A 23,278-nucleotide genomic window follows, 5' to 3' on the forward strand; every position below is an offset into this window, starting at 1 on the left:
GATGCTTTACATCGAGGTCGTGTTATCGATTTATATCTACACAGCGAGCGAATCGAGAAATATTGAAAAATTGAATAGTGGTTGGATTTAAATTGCTCAGGCGTGCAAAATTCAAAGTGTCATTACATAATTTTTACGGAACATTATCGAGAAATGAATTATCTACACAGGTATGTAAATATTATTGCAATCCGTTGATATTAAGTGTCTTATATCGGGGCTTGAATGTTGCGCACAAAATCCTTGCGCAACAATATAGACAAAGAACGAAAAATTCCCACCATTAATTTGGTCTTTCCCCCTGTGTACGCTCCAAATATTACCCATATAAAAAGTCGCTTAATATTTAAGAGCGTCAAAAATTTGGACTAATCCATTACATAGCTTAAAGTTATATGATAGTGGAAATACAACAGGCAAACCTAAATATAACTGGAAAACATATGCATTACGTATGTTGTTTCGTGATTATTTAGAAACGACTACATAATTCTTGTGGTTCAGCCAGTGCAAACCAAAAGAAGTAAGTATAAAAGACTCAACAACAGAGTGTCAACTCAAGTCAATACAAGGTAAGTGATTTTGATCATGTTAAACCCAATAATGCTTGTTTGAGTTTTCACTGTCGTCATATTTGAGTTTCCACTCTCAACAATACTGAACTTTTCTTATGACAATACGGTCAATCTCAACTATGCATGGACCCATTACCAACCATGGGGCGCCCCTGGGTCAAACATGCGGCGTGGGGATACGCGTCGGCCTCTGCCGCGCCATTTCTTGTGTTGTACATGTTATTGCATTTACCTTTCAGTTATTCCAAAATTGATTTCAGTTCAGCAAACAAAACTAACAGTATTTTAATACTTGGATTTTTTATGTACCGGTATATTGTACAAATTGTTAAGAGAAAACTTATCAGTTTGTTCATGCCCAGTTCAGTGATATTGCAAGAAATGTTAATAAGTAATAGTAGTTGATACTTTATAAAATTTAAAATCATGGCTCGTGCTGTCCTTCGCCATTTGAGCCATTTGCGAAAATATTGAGAATTTGGCTCAAGAAAAATCTGATTTGCGAAAATGTTAAAATTTCATTGAGAACATCCGCCATTTTAATCCGGACTGGTTTTCCATATTTTTAGCTCGACTATTATTTATGAAATATATATATAGTGGAGCTATCCTACTCACCCCGGCGTTAGCGTGATCGTGAGCGTGAGCGTGCAAATGTTAAAGTTTGTGTACTAGTCTCCAAATATGTCCCTTGATATATTGCTTTCATATTTTGCATACTTCTTAACAACATGACCCCAACCTATAAACAAGAGCAGACAACTGTATTAAGCATTGTGTAAGAATTATGGCCCTTTTTCCACTTAGAATATGCATATTATTAACTCTATGTTAAATTTTGCGTACCACCTCTAATATTTTCAATGTCCCTTGACATATTGCTTTTATATTTTGCATACTTCTTTACCAACATGACCTAAACCCATAAACAAGAGCAGACAACTGTATCAAGCATTTTGTAGAAATTATGGCATTTTTTTGTCTTTGTAACTTTGAATATTTTGTTAATTTTGTGTTTAGATCCACTTTACTTCTAAAGTATCAAGGCTATTGCTTTCCAACATCAAATACTTATAATCATGATGTTACTGTACCTTGCAAGTTGAATTTGACCTTGACCTTTGAATGACATTGACTCTCAAGGTCAAATTAATAAATTTTGCTTAAATTGCCATAACTTCTTTCATTAAACATCAGATTTGATTCATACTTTGACAAAACACACTTTGACAAAACAACACTTACCTGACATACCACAATGGACTCCACCCAAACTATCCTCCACGCCCCACCCCAGAATCCCCCGCCCCTTCCCCCCCCCCCCCAAAAAAAAAAAAAAAAAAAGAATCTTTGTTTTCTTTATTTTAAAGATCATCGATTAAATGACCACACACCCACATTATACCCCCTCTCCATGATGGCTTACGTTATAGTGTCAAGCACTCGAATAGTCGAGCGCGCTGTCCTCTGACAGCTCTTGTTGTCTTTCTTTCAATGAAAGTGTTCGCAATTTGAACAATAAACGAAACACGGTCTGCTCCAGAATATGAGACATCGGTTGACCTTATTGAAGCTCACATGGTAGCTGGCCAATCAACATTGAGTTCGCTTACACATGAGATGACGTTGTTGAATTAAACGTAAGAATGGGTGGAGCTATCGGGTAATATTGGGTCATTCAAGGCTTTGTAACCTTTATAGTTAATTAATGATTGATGTTATTGTGGTGGTGGTGGTTAAAGTTCTTATAAACAAAATACATCAACACACTTAGACATTAGAATTGCAAAGATGATGGTTATTATTCTTTGAATTTAGAAGTATAGAATTGCAAAGATGATGGGTTATTGTCCTTTGAATTAAGAAGTATGAGGTGCACAACCCAACAACAACGGCAAAATTTGTTTTCCTTGTCTTAAAGGTAGATTATACAATGTTTATATGTGTCAAATTGTAATATATTGATAAAAATATATAACAATAACAAAAAAAGGCAAGAGAAATTATACATTGAAGACGAATTTCATAAAAATGCAGTAAAGACGATTCGTACATATTTTCCTACAATAACCGAAGCATTCGTCTTTTTATTAGGATCGGAGTTAGTGTTGCTGCTGGCGAATTCGACTGTATATACATTTTCGGTTTCAGATTAAATATCTGGCTTATTTCGCATTTTTCGACACATGTTCTTGTTAACTTTTATTTTAATTCATATTGAAAAATATGTATAATAAGTTTTTTACACATTTTATATAAATTAATAAATATTTGACAAAATTGTATAATCTCCCTTTAATACAAATGTCATCATTGAGCCCTTTTAATTTCTCAAGATTTCAGGTAAATGCATGTACATTGTAATGGCATTCTTGAAAGCACATACAACAAGAAATGTGTTTATCGGAAACACTATGTCCCGTTCTGCACCGCTTTGAACTTTTTTTGTTGACCTTTGACCTTGAAGGATGGCCTTGACCTTGACATTTCACCACTCCAAATGTGCAGCTCCGTGAGATACATATGCATGCCAAATATCAAGTTGCTATCTTCAATATTGCAAAAGTTATTGCAAATGTTAAAGTTGGCGCAAACCAACCAACAGACCAACCAACAGACAGGGCAAAACAATATGTCCCCCACTATAGTGGTGGGGGACATAAAAAGCTTAGTTTAGATAAAGCATTATCAGAAAATAAACAAAGGTAGAGTTTAAGTTAATTGCAATAGTGTTTTCATGTACAGCAGAATTTTACTCCTTCATAAAAACGATAAATTAACATTTTTAAGAAACATATAACTCTGTGCAGTTTTGTTCTTTCGACACAAAGACACGCATTCTGGTTCTGCAACAAAGATGAGTAAACATGTGGATTCTCAGTCAACTTGTTGGTTACAAATTTGATTGAAGTGAACAACATTTATTATTATAAAGTGCTGTATATACATGTAGATTGTTAATTAATTTTATATAGCATACCTCGTTCATTGTCATATGTTGGTTTCAGATTGCGTAATGTTGAGCTGTTGACGTTGCAATCTAAATACTTGCTTAAAAATGAAGTAGCTATAGACTGTTCTAATAAATTAGCATTTAAATGTTTTGTTATGGCAAGTATTAGAGGATTTAAGTCAAAACCTTTCTTATTTTAATATTTATGTAACAAGAAGAAAATTGGAATACAACTGTATTTTAACACAAACAGAATGTTATAATTTTAGATTGTACAGAGGAAGTGTACTACTTCTTCATTTGGAAATGCCTACTTATTCATATGTCATTAGTAAATTTTTAAATGATTTACATGTAAAATATTTATTGTGTGGTTAAAGCATGAATTTTTTTATATACCCCCCCCCCGATTTGGAGAAGGGAGGGTTACATATAATGCTGCTTCAGCGATTTTTTTCCCAAATGGGGAAAAGAGCGGTACCAGCCCAATTGGAAAAAATGTGCGCGAAAAAACTCTATAATTGGGAACATTAGCTTCTTGAAATCTTCATATTGGGAAATTGGTGTACTTGATTTTTTGCTCCCAAATACTTAAAATAATAAATAACAAAAATAACTTAGTGTTGTCAAGTTGTCAACATTATATTTACTGAGGTTAAAGTAATAAAGCTGCATATATGGAAACTAACTAAATGTTGCATTTTATTGATAAATATTTATATATATATATATGGAAGCCTTCAAATGGATTATTTTTGGCAGCAGTTGGAAAATGTGTAGTTTTTTTTTTCTTATTGGGAAAGTGCGGTTTTCTGGTAATTTATAAATAAGGAAAAAAATTGCTGTGCTTTGCACGAGTCCGTCAATCGGTCAGTAGATCTGTCAGTGGGTAGGTCAATATGATCAGGGGGCGAATCAACGGGGTTTTCAGGGGTTTATACACACGGGCTTGACAGAATGTAATCACTCCATTTAAGAACTTAAAGACAGGTTTTCTTGCAGTTTGTGCCGATATCTTAAGTTATAAGAATAAATCCTTGAATACGTCTGAAATCGGTGACAAAATGTCACGTTGCGTGTCACATAAATGCAGTGAAAATTGAATTTTTGAACAAGAACACATCCTTTTTAAATAAAGTAATTCTGATGTATTTTAACATTGCCATAAGCAGCATAAAAATCTGTCTTGTATGCACTAGTTGATATTCTTAAAAAACTTGTTTTAAAAAGTTATTTGAAATGAAGTACCACTTACCGTCGTTTAAATCCGTTAAAGTTAAAAGGTGGAACCCCAAAAAGTCACGTGATCCTGCACCCTGATGATGGTAGACCATTTGTTTTGGTGTGATTGCTAGACAATGCTTTTACCAACATTCACCTGCAAATTACTATGATGGTTACTTTGTAGGAAAGGAAGAAACTGATTTTCATGCCAACAGGTCAAAGGTAAAGGTCACAGTTGCTTTCAAGACCTCAGGGGCTTGCAACAGTAACTTTGTTTATGCATGAAACAATAAATATTGAGAATGCTATAACCTAGGATAATTATAATTGGTATAATGAGTTTGCATGAGTTAATATGCTGGTTATTATTGAAAAGGATGACCGCTAATGATTTTCAAATCAATAGTTCAAAGGTCTTGATAACATTTATCATAGTGTATGGGCCGAGTTGGAGTCCTTTTGTATAGGCATTAAAACCATTCTCTCAGGCGTAGATTTATTAATGATTGGGCTGTTGAATGGCCACACATCTGAATCAGTTGTTTATTTTCCAGTAAACAATGATTGTTCAAGCAAAGTTTCAAAATAATTCTGTAGCAAATGGTGCACTGCACACATACATATTTATGGAAGAAAAGTTCTTTACTCCATTTCAAGTTTTATCATTCTCCAAGGGGCATATGCTTTCCTTAAGTTGAACATTACTAAATGTTTTTCCACATGCCATCTTAAAAGCTGAAGAATGAGGCCATAAAAATGGAAACAGAGCTTGGTAAAAAGTACACTAGTGATTTGTAGAAAAGCTAAGAATAAGGATAAAGTATTTCTAGGTTACTGCTTTGAGCAAGAAACTACGAAAAAAAACACACCATCTTTACGTATCTCTATAATAGCACGATTTTTGTTGAGTTGGCAAATGCATAAAGCTTGATGTAGCAGTCACAATAATGGAGTGTATGTGTGTGAGTTTGTCTGAATGAGCTTAAAATCTAGACTGTATCTTGATTATTAGTTGTGCTTCTTTTAATATAAGTTACCACAACTGCCATACATAAAAGTTAAAGGTCACCTTTAGATCATTAGGCTTTGAAGTTCAAGTTTTCCAAATCCGCTCACCAAGCAGGTCAAGACAGCCTGACAATCCATTTGCCCTGCAGTATTATATAATGTAAAATGTCTATTTAAATACATCATCAAACAGTTATTACAAGCAAAAAAGTGTCTATTGGAATGACATACCGGTAATGCCTTCAGGTATGCTTTTTATTTCCCTGAATCAGACACGAATTGTAATCATGTTAAATTGTTTATATTACATGTTGAATGTAGCTAAATTGTAATGTCCAAATTATAGGCCTGGATATAATTAGAAATAATTTGTTCCTCAATATTGATGGCCAACGGCTGCTCTTGCTGATTCATGAGCCTCGCTCATGAAAAACAGGTTTTAATGCATGTGCTTGAAAAAATTGTCATTGAGTCAGCCTGTGCAGTCCGCAAAGGGGCAACAATTCCTCCTTAACTCTCTTTCAATATGGATAGACTTTATTTAACCCTTTACCACTTATATAAGTATTTTGAGGCATTTGCAGTCCCATAGAAAGTTAGATTTAATTAAAGACCTTTCTTACTAAATTCATGTTAAAAGGTTATATTTCCAACCCTTAGATACTGATGAGCAACAAACGACATAAAACTTGAACAGACTGCGAGTTATTCGCATTGCACATTATTAAGCCATTGTTTCTGAGAGGGAAAGGTTAAACGAAAAATTCCATAAAAGCAGCAGAAAGTGTTGTTCCTCATGAGCACAGGCCAATCTGAGTGAGTGGGACTACACTTTACACACATGCATTAAGCCCCAGTTTCCCAGAGCCACCCTCAAATTCAACACCCATACTTTATGAAGGCGAAAATTGGGATCTCTTGAAGTACAAATATTCGGCATTGTACCATGTTTGATTTCAGTAAGTGAAATTACTTGTCCATGTTTGTTTAGTCGACATGCTATATCAGCTGTCAAGTAATTTGAATGGGATAATATATAGTGTGAGAGTTAAGCGTACAGATTGAGGCAACAGCAAAACAATGCTACTTGCTTTATATTCTATAACAAGATAGGTTGTTTTTGTAGTAGGCTTAAGTTGTGTTATTTTATGTATTTATGACTAGGATGTTTACTGTGGAGAAACAAATACTTCATGGTTACAACAGTTTCCATAGGGCATTGCATTGCAGACCCATAAAAATGCACCCTTAAGCACTTAGATACATATTTTGACGCATTTGTGGTCCCTTAGAAAGTTAAATCTAATAAAAGACATGTCTTACTGGATTCAAGTTTTAAAGTAATTATAATTTGACATAAAATTATTAAGGTTCTTTAATTATTCCCTCGTGATTTTACTTAATTGAATAAGGCAGCAAAAAGGTTTGAAATCAGATGACCAACAAAACAAGCTGGTTATAAGGAAAGGTAAATTAACTTATACAATGCAATACTAGGCTTATTATTATACTTTTTGCTGGTGGAAATGTTCAGTCTTTCTGACCTGAAGATGTCATTTAATAAAAGTTAATAATCCATAACCAAATTGTATTTTCTTAACAAACGCACTTTATTTTGTTTGTAGCACATGCCTTATCAGAAGGTATGGGGATTATTTATTGAGTCATAATTCAAAATGCTGTGTACCTAGACCGGGGTATGCATCAAAGCGGCTGGTATGACATGTCTCAGACTGTCATTTGTTATCTTTTGGCGCATTTAATAAGTGGCATATTAAACTGGATGATTTCTTTTGGATGTGTTTTTGACATTTTGTTGAACAGTGCCGCTTTGGTGTACGCAGGAAACGTTATGCTGTAAATGCTCTTCAAACTGTGCATGATTTATAACTACAGCCCTCTTATTTCATCCTGCACATTTGGACACATGTCGTTTTGTTGTCTTTTGGATAACCTGTCCTTATATGCGCTTATGCGCTGAGACTCCATTCTAAAGTCTGTTTTCCAAGTTGTACTTCTCAGGGACAAGGTTTATGCAGCACACCTGGTATCCAATGATGACACACAGAACCTTCAGTGTTCTTTGAGCTAATAACCCTTTTATGCCTAGTGGACTCACCTATCCTTATAAATTGGATCAATTTATTTCCAAAATTAGGAATGTCTAGTATATTTATGTCTATATTTTAAATATTTCTTCAAGAAATTCCTTTAAGCAAACAGCGCAGACCCTGATGATACGCCTCATCATGCGGCGTCTCATCTGGGTCTACGCTGTTTGCCAAGGCCTTTTTTCTAAGCATAAATGGGTTAAAAATTGTAACCAACTGAATACTGGGATTAAATAACGCTGTAATACTGGGTATTAGTGTGCTTGAAGTGTTGCCCAAGATAAGCCTGTGCAGTCTGTGCTGGCTTTTTTTGCTTTTATGGAATTTTTTGCTTTAAAAAAAGTTTCTAAAAAAATCTAGTTGAGGCGGAAAGTGTTTTCCCTGCATAATTAGCCTGTGCAGACTGCACAGGGTACTCTGGGACTACACTTCTCCCATGCATGAAGCCCCGTTTTTACAGAGCAGGGATTATTTTAAATGCTATATCTTGACAGTACATCACAGAGAATGACCTTGTTAATGACATTATTGATGGTGTAAACACAAGAAGTTCCTTGCAAAAAATAGATTTCTGAAATACAATATCAGCGTTTTTTCCCTTCTTTCTGAAGTTCCCGTAAAAGGCAATCTCACAATTGAGGAAAAACTACAATTTTTATTCCAAATTGTGGTCTGACAAATTCCAAAAAGGAAAGCCTATTTCGTCAATTATGTTCAGAAAGCGCATTATCTGCAAGTGAACAAATAAAAAGAGCACTTAAACTTAACATTGAAGTCAAAATGCATGTTAATGAATATGATTGATTTGGGTTGTGCAATTTTATAGGAGTTTTCTCACTAATATTTCCCAATTGGTACTGTACTGGTACTTTTCTCAGTGAAGCAATAAAATCGCTGAATATAAATTACAACAGCTTTCTACACGGCTATGTGACATTTCTGTGTGTTGCTTTGATGACTCTAGCATATCTTATTTTAATCTCAAACAGGCATTTTTTGTATTTCTACCCCATGTTTCTACCCTGTTGCTAAAATCTGTAATCTTTGGTGATCTTACAGCTTTTCTTAATATAAAGTGTCCAGATATGCAGGAAGTCAACGATGTAAACGCACAGCAATGTGCTGTAATAAAAATGCAGTAATGACATCATGGGATTGTAACATTGATCATGCATGATGTCCAATACTTTCCCCATCATTAAGTACAATTAAATGAGCCATTTTCTGTGAAAAGGGGGTTTAATGCATGTGTGTAAGTGCCTCTATGACATTTTTCAGTGGGTTATTAATACAACAAATGTTATCGTAAGGTCTAAATGAATATTATGTTAAAGGTTTATTAATCTATGAAACCATATCTTGAACTAGACAGTTAAAATTTATTGCTCTGAAACCGCGGGACAAGTTATTAGCAGCAGGCTTATAAATATCCTGTGTGGACCATTAATAGTAAACGCACATAGCTTAGTTGTTAATCGGACAACTAAATTTCCTAATCGGTTCACAATCAACCGTATTCTTGATCAGCAATGCCTTTATTGACAACGGAGAAAATTCTAAATGAAGGCTGATGCGTGTTATCATTTCTTCATATCCAAAGGGGCCTCTTTCATTTTTGTTACAAATTTACGTACTGCTACCTATTTTTTGCTGTTTTTATTCTTTCAAAAATGCAAAAGTTTGTTTTTGAGGAAAATGTCATTTTTTTATGCAAACACTTCATTCTGGCAGTTACACATTAAACCACTAGACTTGTTTCTAAAGGAATATTTGTTAAACATTTAAATCTGCGTTTGTTTTATGATTTTGTAATAAAATATTTCAATGTTTTCATGCAGTATGTCTCCCAAACATTAAGTAGTGCTGTTGTATATAGTTTTGATCTTATCACTCATAGAATCTAGATAAAAGTGTTTATAAACTTTGCAGCATACACTGATATATTTTTAAACACAGTAAAAACCATGTTGCGATTTGAAACGCCCGGACTCTCTGTCATTTTGTGACAAGAACCAGAGCTTCTTGTTATCTTGTTGCATAAGCTTTTTGAATTATATAATCTTGGTAGCGGCTGGCTGCATTTCCGTGGAAGTGCAAAAATGAAGATCATTCCTTGAAGTTTCATGGTTGTTTCTTACATGAAAAGAATCGTGAATGCTTTTTTTGTTGTTGTTTTTTTTCTCTCTAAAACTTGATGTACTGTTTTCACACTGAAAACAACATGTTTGAACAATATTTAGCTTAGAACATGATAATGTATTGCAGTTGGACAAAGTAAGATATTTAAATAAAGATTAAACTTGTTACTAATGCACTATGTGAAACCAAAACGTGTGCTGCATATTCGCTTTTTTACACAACCATATGACTGCTTGACTGACTTAAAACTCATAAAAATAAAACAATATAATTTATTTATACATTTAGAAAAATAGTGTCTTGATTTATGAATGACATGTTTGTTAAACAAAATCAAGCTTAATTGACCTGCAAAGATGTTCGGTCAACAAATTAGTGCATATTCAGGCCAATAGTGTTTGTTCTGTTTGACAAAACTAAGTTATATAATGGGCAGACTTCTAATTAAGTGGCAGAACCTGTGGATTTCATGAAGTTGTCACGTGAACGTCCTATGAGTCACATTTGCATAATCTGTTTCACCGATGTAAACTGCACATTCAGGTTTGGGGTTCAGGTTTCCATTCTAAGCTTTGGATATTACGATTTAAGGGTCTATACAATATTAAAATGGTGTGATATGATCTGGTTTATGGTCCTCGAAACATTTGATATCATTAAACGCTCCGTATAACTACTAAATTAAAAAAGACATTGTGAGAAATTGCTACATATTTAAATGAAAATGATAGACTTTATGTCGATTCTTTAGGCCGATTAACTTGATTTAAAATTCATACATCAAATTTATTAATTTCATCGATTATAAATTGTAAATATCTGAAGCATGGGAGAATGGGAAAATTATATTGAATACTATATAAAGCTTTTTTAATGTTGTAGTTTCAAAAATAGAGCTCTTTGGGTTAGGGTATAAAATATAAAAGATTGTTGATTTCACTTTATTTCTGGTGAAAATAAAAAACAAATATTTGTCTTTGAGGATCCAGTTTTGACAAGAGGAAATTGAAAGATTCGATTCCCATTAGTTCTATGGTAAACAAAATTGTTGAAACATTAATATTGCACACTTTACTTTTACAAGTTTTGTTGTTACCCGATTTCTATTGCAGTAGAGGTATTAATTAGGTGTTAATTAAAAAAAACCTCACCTTTTTAATAATATTAAAATAAATATCAGGATAAATAGTGGGGGTTTATGTGTTTTAGAGTTTGTTTTAAATTATTAATGCTTGCGAAATAACAGAGTGGAAAATAAAATATTCTTTCTTAAATTGAATTATATTATGTGTGTTTTTAATTCTAGATATAGATTAAAGGTTTGAACATATAATGTTAAGTTCAAGTTTCAGTCTTTCTTCATAGAAAATGTAAATTGCTTGATTAATCTTCACAGTTATATTTGCTATTTGAGTAGATTTTTATTCTTTCTTTAAACAGAAATGCATATGTGACCTAGTATCAGTACAGAAATTAGTAGTGTTTTAAAGTGTTACACAATTTTTAGCTCACCTGATTGCTCAGGTGAGCTTTTGTGACAGGTCTTTGTCCGTCGTCTGTCTGTCCATCCGTCCGTCCGTCCACATTTGTTCGTTTTCACTATAGAGACCACATTTATTGTCCGATCTTCATGAAACTTGGTCAGAAGCTTCGTCCCAATGAAATCTCGGTCGAGTTCGAAACTGGGTCGTGCCGGGTCAAAAACTACGTCACTAGGTCAAAAAAAAAAGAAAAAACTTCTAAACACTGTAGAAGTCACATTTCATGCCCAATCTTCATGCAACTTTGTCAAAATGTTTGTCTTAATGATATGTTGGTTGAGTTCAAAAGTGGTTCCGGTCCGTTGAAAAATATGGCCGCCAGTGGGCGCGGCAGTTTTCCTAATTTGGCTATTGAGAAACCTTGTAAACACTCTAGAAGTCACAATTTTTGCCCAATCATCATGAAAATTGGTCAAAACATTGGTTTTATTGATTTCTTGGAAGAGTTCGAAAATGGTCCAGATCGGTGAAAAAACATGGCCGCCAGTGGGTGGGGCATTTTTCTCTATATGTATATGGTGAAAACATGTGAACACTCTTGAAGTCACATTTGTGCCCAATTTTCATGAAATTTGGTCAGAACATTTGTTTCCTTGATATGAGAGTTGAGTTCGAAAATGGTTCCGGTCAGTTGAATAACATGGCTGCCGGGGGGGGGGGCAGTTTTCCTTATTTGGCTATAGAGAAACCTTGTCAACACTCTAGAAGTCACAATTTTTGCCCAATCATCATGAAAATTGGTCAAAACATTGGTTTTATTGATTTCTTGGAAGAGTTCGAAAATGGTCTAGATCGGTGAAAAAACATGGCCGCCAGTGGGTGGGGCATTTTTCTCTATATGTATATGGTGAAAACATGTGAACACTCTTGAAGTCACATTTTTGGCCCAATTTTCATGAAATTTGGTCAGAACATTTGTTTCTTTGATATGAGAGTTTAGTTCGAAAATGGTTCCAGTCATTTGAATAAGATGGCTGCCGGGGGGAGGGGCAGTTTTCCTTATTTGGCTATAGAGAAACCTTGTAAACACTCTAGAAGTCACATTTTTTGCCCAATCATCATGAAAGTTTGTCAAAACATTGGTTTTATTGATATCTCGGACGAGTTCGAAAATGGTCTAGATCGGTGAAAAAACATGGCCGCCAGTGGGCGGGGCATTTTTCTCTATATGTATATTGTGAAAACATGTGTACACTCTAGAAGTTACATTTTTGGCCCAATTTTCATGAAATTTGGTCAGAATATTTGTTTACTTGATATGAGAGTTGAGTTAAAAAATGGTTCCGGTCAGTTGAATAACATGGCTGCTGGGGGGGGGGCATTTTCTTATATTATTATGCATAGTAAAAAAAGCTTGTGAACACTCTAGAAGTCACATTTTTGCCCAATCATCATGAAACTTGGTGAAAAGATTCGTTTTATATATATCACATAATTAATGCCATAATTATTGCCCTTAGATTGTCCAAATTTTCATTATATTATACAAAATCCTTGTAAACACTCTAAAGGTCACAATTTTGTTTCAGATTTTATGAATATTGGTCATAATATTTATTTTTGTAAGCAAAGTTTGATGTTTGGTAAGGGCGGTCAACTCAAAATATAGGTCACCAGGTCAATTCTTACAAAAACAAAAACACTCCATATTGCAGAGTTTTGGTTCAATAATAATGAAACTTGACCAGGATGTTTGTCTGAACAATATCTAGGTCAATTTTGACGTTCGGTAAAGATTGAATGAACCGACTCCTCTCAGGTGAGCGAACTAGGGCCATCTTGGCCCTCTTGTTTCATTATAGGTCATGCTCTGTGAAAAAGGGGTTTAATGCATGTGCATAAAGTGCCGTCCCAGATTAGCCTGTGCAGTCCACACAGTCTTATCAGGGACAACACTTTCCGCTTTTATGATAATTTTCGTTTACAGAAAGTCTCTTTTTAGCAAAAATCCAGTTTCTGAAGAAAGTGTCGTCCCTGATTAGCCTGTGCGAACTGCACGGGCTAATCTGGGACGACACTTTACGCACATGCATTAAATCCCCTTTTCACAGAGCACGGCCCATATATTTTGAAAGATAAGAATTAAATATTGATTAATAAGTGTTCAATAATTGAATGTTAAAAACAATCCAAAATGTATGTGTACTTAAATCTAGCTCTGACATCAGTGTTTTGTTGTGTTGTCAAACGGCTGATTTATGACCTGGTGAATTCCTACATAATTTCAAAGATAAATTTAACACTTTCGCTTGGGAGATATCTAAACTTTTCACTTATAAATCCATTACTTGAATTAGTGCTCTCAAAAAGTGAAGGGTTCAGTCCATTTGTCTCTTGATTGAGTTTATTTAGCAAATAGTTTTGTTGTCCGTAATTGAATTATGGTGTTTGGTCAACCAAAGATCAAATTTTGACATAAAAATTTAAGAGCTTAGTTGAATTGAAATCATTATGGTATGGAAAAATAATTCTCCTTATAATTTGGAGATCTCTTAAAATAAGAAATATATCAGCTATTTTGTGGGGGAAATCGAAATGTTACAATCATTTTGTTCATCAGTTAAGCTTGTTCTAGTAAGGTATTGAGTTGCGCTTTGAGTGAAAGTTTAATGTAGCTAACAATATTTGGTTTGCTGCATTTATTTTGTAGATGTAGAAATCTATGGGGCATTTGCAACAGTACCTATGAAAGTTTGGACTTTAAGTTAACATACAAGTCATAAACCGAATTTAATGACAACTACATGTATGCAGACAGTTCAATGTTGGTGAACATGAGTTTGAACTGGTGATTAACACAGTGTTCATGAATTGTTTAAGAACTAGTTAATAACTGTTCTTGAACTGTTCATGAATTGGTTGTTCCTTAATGTAGTGTTAGCTCAGGAATCCTTACTAATCGTTCATTCAAGTAGACCAGAGCTTACTAGTTACATGTTGATTCATGCAAAGGTCATAAACCTCTCATTAACTTATTCAATACTTTTCATGAATTTGAAAAAGAATGAAATTGAGACCTTATAAAGCAATATGATTGCCCTCTTTTTTCCAAAACAACATTACAAATAAGAAACAGACCAAAAAACAACAACAAAAACGAAACAAGCTTGAAGCAAATGGCGTGTCTCTCATTTACTGGTTGTCATATTTAGTTAAGTTTTTTTTGCAGTTTAAGGTGAGGCGCGAAAAACGCTGATGAAACGGGTGCAAACACTTGACTAGTACCTGGTGGCACGAAATTTATGGTGTCAAGTGGTGGCAGCGTTTTCTCCATTGTCCAAGTAATTAAATTTCATGTGAAAAATCATACTCAAATATTTACTTCCATTAAACCGAATAATTGGTTGACAAATCAACTTAAACTCAAAAGCTTGCCCGCTGTAATACGAGACACATCAATTTTAACAAGGTAAATAAGCGGTCGAAAAATTTGACTATGTAGTGATTTCATTTGCATTCATGGGCTATATTGTGACCTAAAATTTAGATATGGAATTGAACTCCACTTGGAAAAAATATGAACAAAACTTTAGTGCGTCCTCCAGGGATTTCAGGATCATAATTTGGCCCTATTGTAACAAATTACAGCAAATATTTTGTTGATAACAATTTTTTTTACTATTAATAAACTTGACTGGCAGCAACAAATTACTTGTACAGCCATTCTTCCCCTTCCAGAATGATTCCCATGTCACTTGTCAGTGATTGTGACAAGTGTGTGCACTCATTGCAGTGGTAAACCAGCATAATCTGGAGAAAGTGTGAGTAGGTTAACCCTTTTCTTCTCAGAAGCACACTTGTATGCGTTTATAGTCCCATAGAAAAAAGCAATTTAAATTAAAGACCTTTTTAATACTTCTAAGATTCAAGTTTAGAAAGGTTACTGATGAGCAGCAAACGGCATAAAACCTGAACAGCCTTCGAGTTGCTCCCAGGCTTTTCTGGTTTCATGATGGATGGAGTGGGATGGGGTCCAGTTTATGCAAAAAGTAACTTATCCCTGATTAGCTTGTGCAAAATGTGCAGGCATATCTGGGATGGCACTTTTTGCACATGCATTAAGCCCTGTTTTTCCAGAAAAAGGCTCACATGCACTGTTTGTTGCCCTTCAGCTTGTGACTTTACTGCACTTCAAGTTGCAAAGAAACACTTGTTTAGTTCACATTATAAATTTAGTCCTGGTCTGAGTGCACTTACAAATATCAGGCTTATGTGCACTGTTTGTTGCCCTCTATCATGTAACTGTACTACACTTCCAGTTGCAAAGACACTCTTGTATAGGGCACATCATAAATTGTGTTCAAGTGCACTTACAAATATCAGAAAACAATGGGCTAGCATTTAAACGCCTTTATCTTTACACATTATATACCCAAATCCAATTTGTTAATAATTGTGTTCATTATATAAATACATGGACACTCACAATAATGACAACACATGCAGTAAGTAATGTTTCTGTTAATGTGACATGATTTATGTAAGAACGTCAAAAAAATCAGATAAAGAACAACTTGAACTAGAAATGGCGCGGCAGAGGCCGACGCGTATCCCCACGCCGCATGTTTGACCCAGGGGCGCCACAGGGTTGGTAATGGGGCCATGCATAGTTGAGATTGACCATATTGTCCTAAGAGAGGTTCAGTATCAATTTGAAGTGAATCGGTGTAGAAATGAAGAAATTATATTAAAAGGCAATTTTAGGTGGGCGTGGCCTATGTGGGTGGGGCGCCCCAGGGTTGGTAATGGGGCCATGCATAGCTGAAATTGACCATATTGTCATAAGAGAAGTTCGGTATCAATTTGAAGTGAATCGTTGTAGAAATGAAGAAATTATAGTAAAATGCAATTTTGGGTGGGCGTGGCCTATGTGGGCGGGGCGTCCCAGGGTTGGAAATGGGGCCATGCATAGTTGAGATTGACCGTATTGTCATAAGAGAGGTTAAGTATCAATTTGAAGACAATCGGTGTAGAAATGAAGAAATTATAGTAAAATAACCTAAAAAATGAGTAAAAATCTCTGACCCGGCCCCACCCCAACCCCCATATTTTTTACCCAGGGGTCAGATCAATATTCCAAATAGTGCAGGGTCGCTCATATGCTCATAGCTACCATGTGTGTAAGTTTCAAGGTTCTAGTGCTCATAGTGTAGGAGGAGATAGTGGCCAGGACGGACGGACAGACAGACGGACAACCGGACAGACGGCGGAGATAACCACAATATCCCCCCGCTTTTAAAAAAGCGTGGGGATAACAATGTTCAGTAAGTTGAAAAGGAAAAAAAAACACTTTAAAATCCATGGATAGTGCGATAACGCTCATTTATTATGTTTCTATTTACATGTATTCAATGTTAAGATTTAAGGTTGTTATCCCCACGCTTTTTGAAAAAACGAAACGACATCATGAAAACAAGCAAACAACAAAAGGGTAAAAAATACTTGCGTAAAATAAATTAATATATAGATTTATTTATCATAAAATGCTAGATTGTTATCACTCCTTATCACCAGTAAAGAGAGTGCACGCAAAGACAGTTCAATTTGCATAATATGCAGTTCTTGTGTTTCATATGTATGCTTAACTTTATGATATTGTCATTCGATGGAAACGAAACGATAATTCATTCAATGGAAAATAAAATTACTACATTGTTTAGAAATTGTAATGTATTCCGCTTTTAGGGCTTCGTTTTATAATTGATTAAATGCACCTCTTACACTTTCGTTCGCTTATGAACACTAACAATATCTACACCACTTATAATTATAATCAAATTAATGTATGTGTTATTATCTTTGAAATATAATTTATCAAAATCTTACACAATGAATACGAAAGAATATTTATTGTTTTGTTTTGTGGGACTGCCAGTTTTTAGTCTTCCGACCACGTTTACTCTGATGTTAATAACTAATTCGTATTTTTATACAGAGGAAATTATATTTATGAATAAACATTAATTTGTACTAAATATTATATTTTTGCGCTATTATTTAAGAGTTTTAATGTTTATTTCGGATTTTTGTATCGTTGTATTGACTAAACAAAAGACATTTATACATGTTTTACGTTACTGTTACCAGTTTTTTTTGCCAACCAGTCAGTGCGCATGCGCGGAAAATCCCGAATGTAAACAATAACATTCAACTGGTCAATAAAGCAAAATGTGACTTAAATTGATAACTAAAAATACCAGTATATCATCAGTATGCCAGTTTTGCCTTGTCAAGCTGTCGAGATCCAGAAAGTGCTTCATTCACATCGAATATATCCTTCGAATTCCATTTATTGTTGCATTACTAAATAGCGAAACAAGCCGATTTAAGCTGTAAGAAAGTTTTGACACGAGTGTTATCAAGTCTCTCATGGGCGAAGCCATTGTTGTAGAAAGTTATTCATTCACATCGAATATATCATTTGAATTCCATCCATTGTTGTCATTAGCGGAGATTTAGTGAATAAATTATTCATATATCATAAATGACAGCTTCTAAATAGCGAAACAAGCCAATTTATGCTGTAAGAAAGTTTTGACACGAGACTCTCATGGGGGCGGCCATTGTTGAATGTTGAAACACGAACGACAACTCTGCTAGGAGAATGTTATCAATAAAAATCAACGAGGTCGAGGTATTTCGATTAGAAAAACTGAGTTATCTCAATCGGACTGGCTCGGTCTTTTACATAGGTCGCCATTGTGAAGAATATTTTGATGGTATCATACCTTAGACGATGCTGAAACAGCATCGTCAATTAGTTTTGCGTAGGCACCGGGTTCGATCGACAGGACAGGCATTGTTTTTATTTTCTCGTTTCCCTTTGTATTATAATTATCTAAAACTCTTCCAAACAGTGTTTTACGTATAATGTTTTACTGATATTTAAAAAACAACAACGAACATCAGTGAACAAGCCTATAAAACACCGTATACTTATTCTCTACTAACACTATTTAAATTGTGGCCCGTGGTTAAGGACTAGCTAAAACAAGTGGTCGTCTGATTTATATATTGCACACATTATAAGTGTACCACCCAATACAAAAGGTAAACCGCTTATAGATTACATACTTTAATATGTCTATAAACGGCTATCGTTTTAGAAAATAATATGCCCGAATTGTATATCACAAAAGGTGAGGCCCGTGAATTATAATTATATATAGACGAATTGTAAGAAATATATATTATTGGAATACAATTTATCAAAAAACGGAACAGCACCCCTTAAGTAATGCTATTATTATATAACATTGCATGCATTCATTTTTTATTTTTATAAGTCAAAGTTTATATCTAACCGTAAACATGTTCAAATGTAATATAACGCACATGGAAGTGTAACTACTTATATTAAAATTCCTATTTCAGCAAAGCATAAAGCATTTCTAAACACACATTTCATACTACAATTAAAGTCCTAATAAATAATAATACTTACTTGTTCGTTCGACTTTGCGTGACGTTACGGTCCGATGAAGTATTGAATTATGATAATATGAATTTTACGGAGATTTTCCTTGAGTTACAAATGTATGGCTATTCTGTACACACCGGCTCAATACGGGTTGTTTGTGGTTTTAGGGCGCGGACTTAAACAGATAGGAGAATCGCATATGCTAAAGATAAAGAAGCAAAGCGCATGCGATTTAAATAGAATAGACAATTGCACACCGTATACGGGTTTCATAAAATAGATGTTAAATAGTGTTTAAACATTGATAAGTTGTCAAAAACCTGTTAATCGTATTTGGTATTGAACACTAATACCACATATTATTAATCGTATCCTTAGATATTGTTTTATTAAAATGATGAATTTAAAATGGGTTACATTTTGAACGGCCAATAGTAATGTAAGACGGGTTTAATGCTTCGTTTATTTAGTATATTTGTATACCATATATCTCCCCAGTGTCACATGCTTACAATAGGTGTCAGAATTTCAAATACTGGTCGCAAACTTGCCCCAATAAGACCCCCTACCCGCCCGCCCGCCCGCCCGCCCGCCCGACATGATACAACCGACACGACAGTTCGCCGCGAAGACACTACAAAATAACTCATACACTACAAAATGAACAAATAATCATCGACACAAACTTCGAATACTGATTTGCTTTTCACATGGTTTTTCACACAGGGTAAAATTGAAAATAAAGACAAATTGGCTACTCTACTTCAAATGATGTTTAACATTTGACATTTTTTAACGGCGCGGACCCATGTGACAATGTTTACCACGCATATTATTGTAGATAATGCTTAAAGTCACTTATATATTGCATCAGACAGTTCAATAGCAGGTATTATGAAAGCGATTACATCGCACAGTGATAACTAACGTTACAAACAACGCAGACAATATAAAGAAGTGAAACTCCAGATGCTCCGGCAGTATTATATTCTTAATAAAAATTTACAATACCGATACCAGACTCTGAAGGCTGAAAATATAACAATATTAAAGACGTAAACGAGAGTTTCAAGTAAGGCCGACCATATAAATAATCGGATTCCGGACAATTAGGATACCTCATGTAAATCGTATAAGTTCTTACTATTAATGTTAATTTCTATTCACAAACTACATGCCGCTTGTGAGCCCGTCCACAAAGTACTTAATTGAACCAATAAACAGCCAACACATGTATACAAGATACATGTTGTAGGATGTGAACGCGTAAATTATGTCGGGATCGACTTTGTAACTCCAGAGTTATGCCCCAATAATTGTTTTAATTATGGAATATTGTCCGAACCAGTTTTCAGTATCGCCTTTATTTTCATGTAACTTATGAAGGTGTATTATCTTACAGCAGTAGTTCAAGAAGAAGTGTCGACGGGTCCGGCTAGGCAATTCCAGAGTTATGGCCGCTTATTTGATTGAAATTGAGGAATATGCCCATCCCAAGATTTTCTCAGTATTTTGTTTACGTTTCATCAAATTTTAACTACATGTTTACCATAGTAGGCTTCCAACTTGCGTAGGGGGTCAACTCTAGAGTTATGGCCCCTTAATTGATTGAATATGAGTAATTATCTATGTATGAAGCTGTTGTAAGGAATTTCATTAACATTACGATAAATGTTTAGTACCGTTCTTCTGTGATTTGTATTCTAGTTTTTTTTTCTAGCATGTCTCGGACATTTTAGAGATATAGGCCTTTAATTAATAGTCCAAGGGTGTGCACGTGAGTTTTCGTCTGATTGACAGTTCTAAGTAAATTTCAATCTTGTGCACAATAAATAATAAACGAGTGATGTTTATCTGAGGAATTTGCTTGATGATAATATGTTTTCATAAAATGTCCGCTTGAGATACTGCTATGGTGGGTTAGGTGTGTTGCCCATTGCATTACCAATAACTTGCATAACGTCCTTTACATCTTCAACCAGATTTTATTGAAGTATATAATACTACTATTGTATAATTATCAATACAGAACGATTATTACTTTTGCTTGAAACAGGACACCTTACTAATCGGTTGTTTTTTAATAAACACAGAAGTATACATAGTTCGCAGTTTAAAAGGGCATATCGACGGTATATCCACTCTGTGAAAGAATTCATAACAAAAACATATTCCGATGTTTAATTTATTAAACTAGAAATAATACTATATTAAAATAATCTAACGAAAACAGTAAATATAATTGATTAATGTTCAGTATTACTATTTCCACACAAATATCATAACTACAACGAAAATTTGCGAATCTGAAACATTTTTTTTCAATTTTGTCAATTTACCAAAACGTGAAAAGGCCCCTTTAATGTGTCCAATCCATTTGAATTAAATAATACATTTGTGATGATTTTATTGCAAACGTGTTTATTTCAAAACGGTTTGTTATACACATTTCGAATTGCAATAAGAAACTCCAACCCGTTTTGCAATTAAATTATTGCATTTTTGGGTCTTCTTCAATTAAGTATTAAATTGGTTGAAATCACTTTCTATACCATTAATGTGATGTTGTACAACATTCACGCATGCAATATATCACTTTCTATGTCTTTAATTTGTAGGTCGAATCTTACACCTCTGTCTTTGTTTGAAAAAAAAATCCTTATAAACGACATTTGAGTATTTCTTTTCAAATTGTCCCATCTATTGGAATCATTTAGTACATGTGTGATGCGTTATTGCAAAACGGGTTGTTAATTATTTTACATTGCAATAAGACACTGCATCCCGTTTTTCACTAAATTATTTCATTTATGGGTTTAATTCGCTTAAATATGAAATTGTTAAGATCACTTTAGAAATACATTCTGTGTTTGTTTATCACATTTACTCATGAAGTTGGTCACTTTAAATGTCTGCTAATTTTTGGTCGAATCTTACACCTCTGTCTTATTATATGTATACAAACTCCCTAAATACGACATTTGAATCTTTCTTTTCGGCGTTTCAAATCAATTCGAATCAACCAGTACATTTGTAATAAGCTTATTGCAAAATAAGATTAGTGCAAAACGGGTTGTTAAAAAATGCACATTGCGATAAAACACTGTATCCCGTTTTGCAATAAAATTTTGAACTTCTGGGTTTTCTTAACTTAATTTCCAAATTGGTTAAAATCACTTCATATATACATCATTTGTTGTTTTATCATATTTTCTTTGTAGACGACATTTGAAACTTCCTTTATACCGTTTCAAATCAATTTGAAACAATTAGTACATATGTGATGATTTTATTGCGAAACGGTTTGTTACACACAATCTTTACTTAAGTTCCAAATTGGTTGATATCAATTTCTATAAACATTATGTGTTATTTTATCGTATCAAATCTCGAAATGCGTCGCCTTCGATGCTTTTTATTTTTTAGTAGAAATAAATTGTTTTGTCTATATTTGGAAATACTATTATTTCAATTCGAGATTTCAAATTTCCTTTTTTTAACGTTTCCAATCCATTTGAATAAATGTATACATGTGTAATTATTTTCTTGCAAAACGGATTTATTATCAATATATTATAAAAATATCAAATTGCAATAAGACACTCTAACCCGTTTTGCAATAAAATAATTGCATTTCTGTTTTTTCTTCAATTAAAGGGGCTGTCCAACAAATTTTGGCATGTATTGAAGCATGTCATTAAATGCTTTATATTGATAAAATTAAACATTTGACCTCAATATCTTCAATAAAAAAAACAAGAATACAATTTTAAAAAAAAGGAAAAAAGTAATCCTCGACAGGGCTAGAACCACTGACCCCTGGGGTCCTGGAGTAAAATGTCTCCCGCCTAAACCACTCGACTACCCATGCTCATGCTTAGTGCGGATGTATGTTTTACCTATATAAGCAATCCTCGTAATTTCCCAAAGTATAGCTACAACAACAGAACTTTCCAAATTATATAATCGTTTCGCGTCGCACGACGCTTTATAATTTTCAGGTTTTCAAATCGTCAAAATATGCATATACTGGATATTTAAGAGCATGGTAAAAGTTCAGTATTAATTTTTCCTCAAAAATATCATAACAAAAACGAAAATTTGCGATTCTGAAACAACTTTTTTTAATTTTGTAAATTAACCAATCTGTTGGACGGCCCCTTTAAGTATTACATTGGTTGAAATCACTTTCTATACCAATTCTGTGTTGTTGTATCACATATACTCATAAAATTGATCACTTTAACTGCCTTTTATTTGTTGGTCGAATCTTACACCTCTGTCTTATTTTGAAAAAAAAATCCTTA

General features: G+C 34.0%; 1 protein-coding gene across 2 annotated transcripts in view; it reads right to left on the minus strand.

Annotated features, from left to right (window-relative positions):
• Positions 1–19,156, minus strand: part of LOC127874885 (uncharacterized) — a 33,162-nt gene extending 14,006 nt beyond the window's left edge. The window contains exon 1 of one of the 2 annotated variants that reach the window (XM_052419550.1): positions 18,996–19,156. The gene's annotated coding sequence lies outside the window, so the exon portion shown is untranslated. Of the gene's footprint in view, positions 1–17,748; positions 18,105–18,995 lie in introns of those variants that run through there. The other variant, XM_052419551.1, reaches the window with a different exon arrangement.
• Positions 19,157–23,278: the final 4,122 nt, after the last annotated feature.

The sequence above is a fragment of the Dreissena polymorpha genome, chromosome 3, assembly GCF_020536995.1.
Source record: "Dreissena polymorpha isolate Duluth1 chromosome 3, UMN_Dpol_1.0, whole genome shotgun sequence".
NCBI lineage: Eukaryota > Metazoa > Mollusca > Bivalvia > Myida > Dreissenidae > Dreissena > Dreissena polymorpha.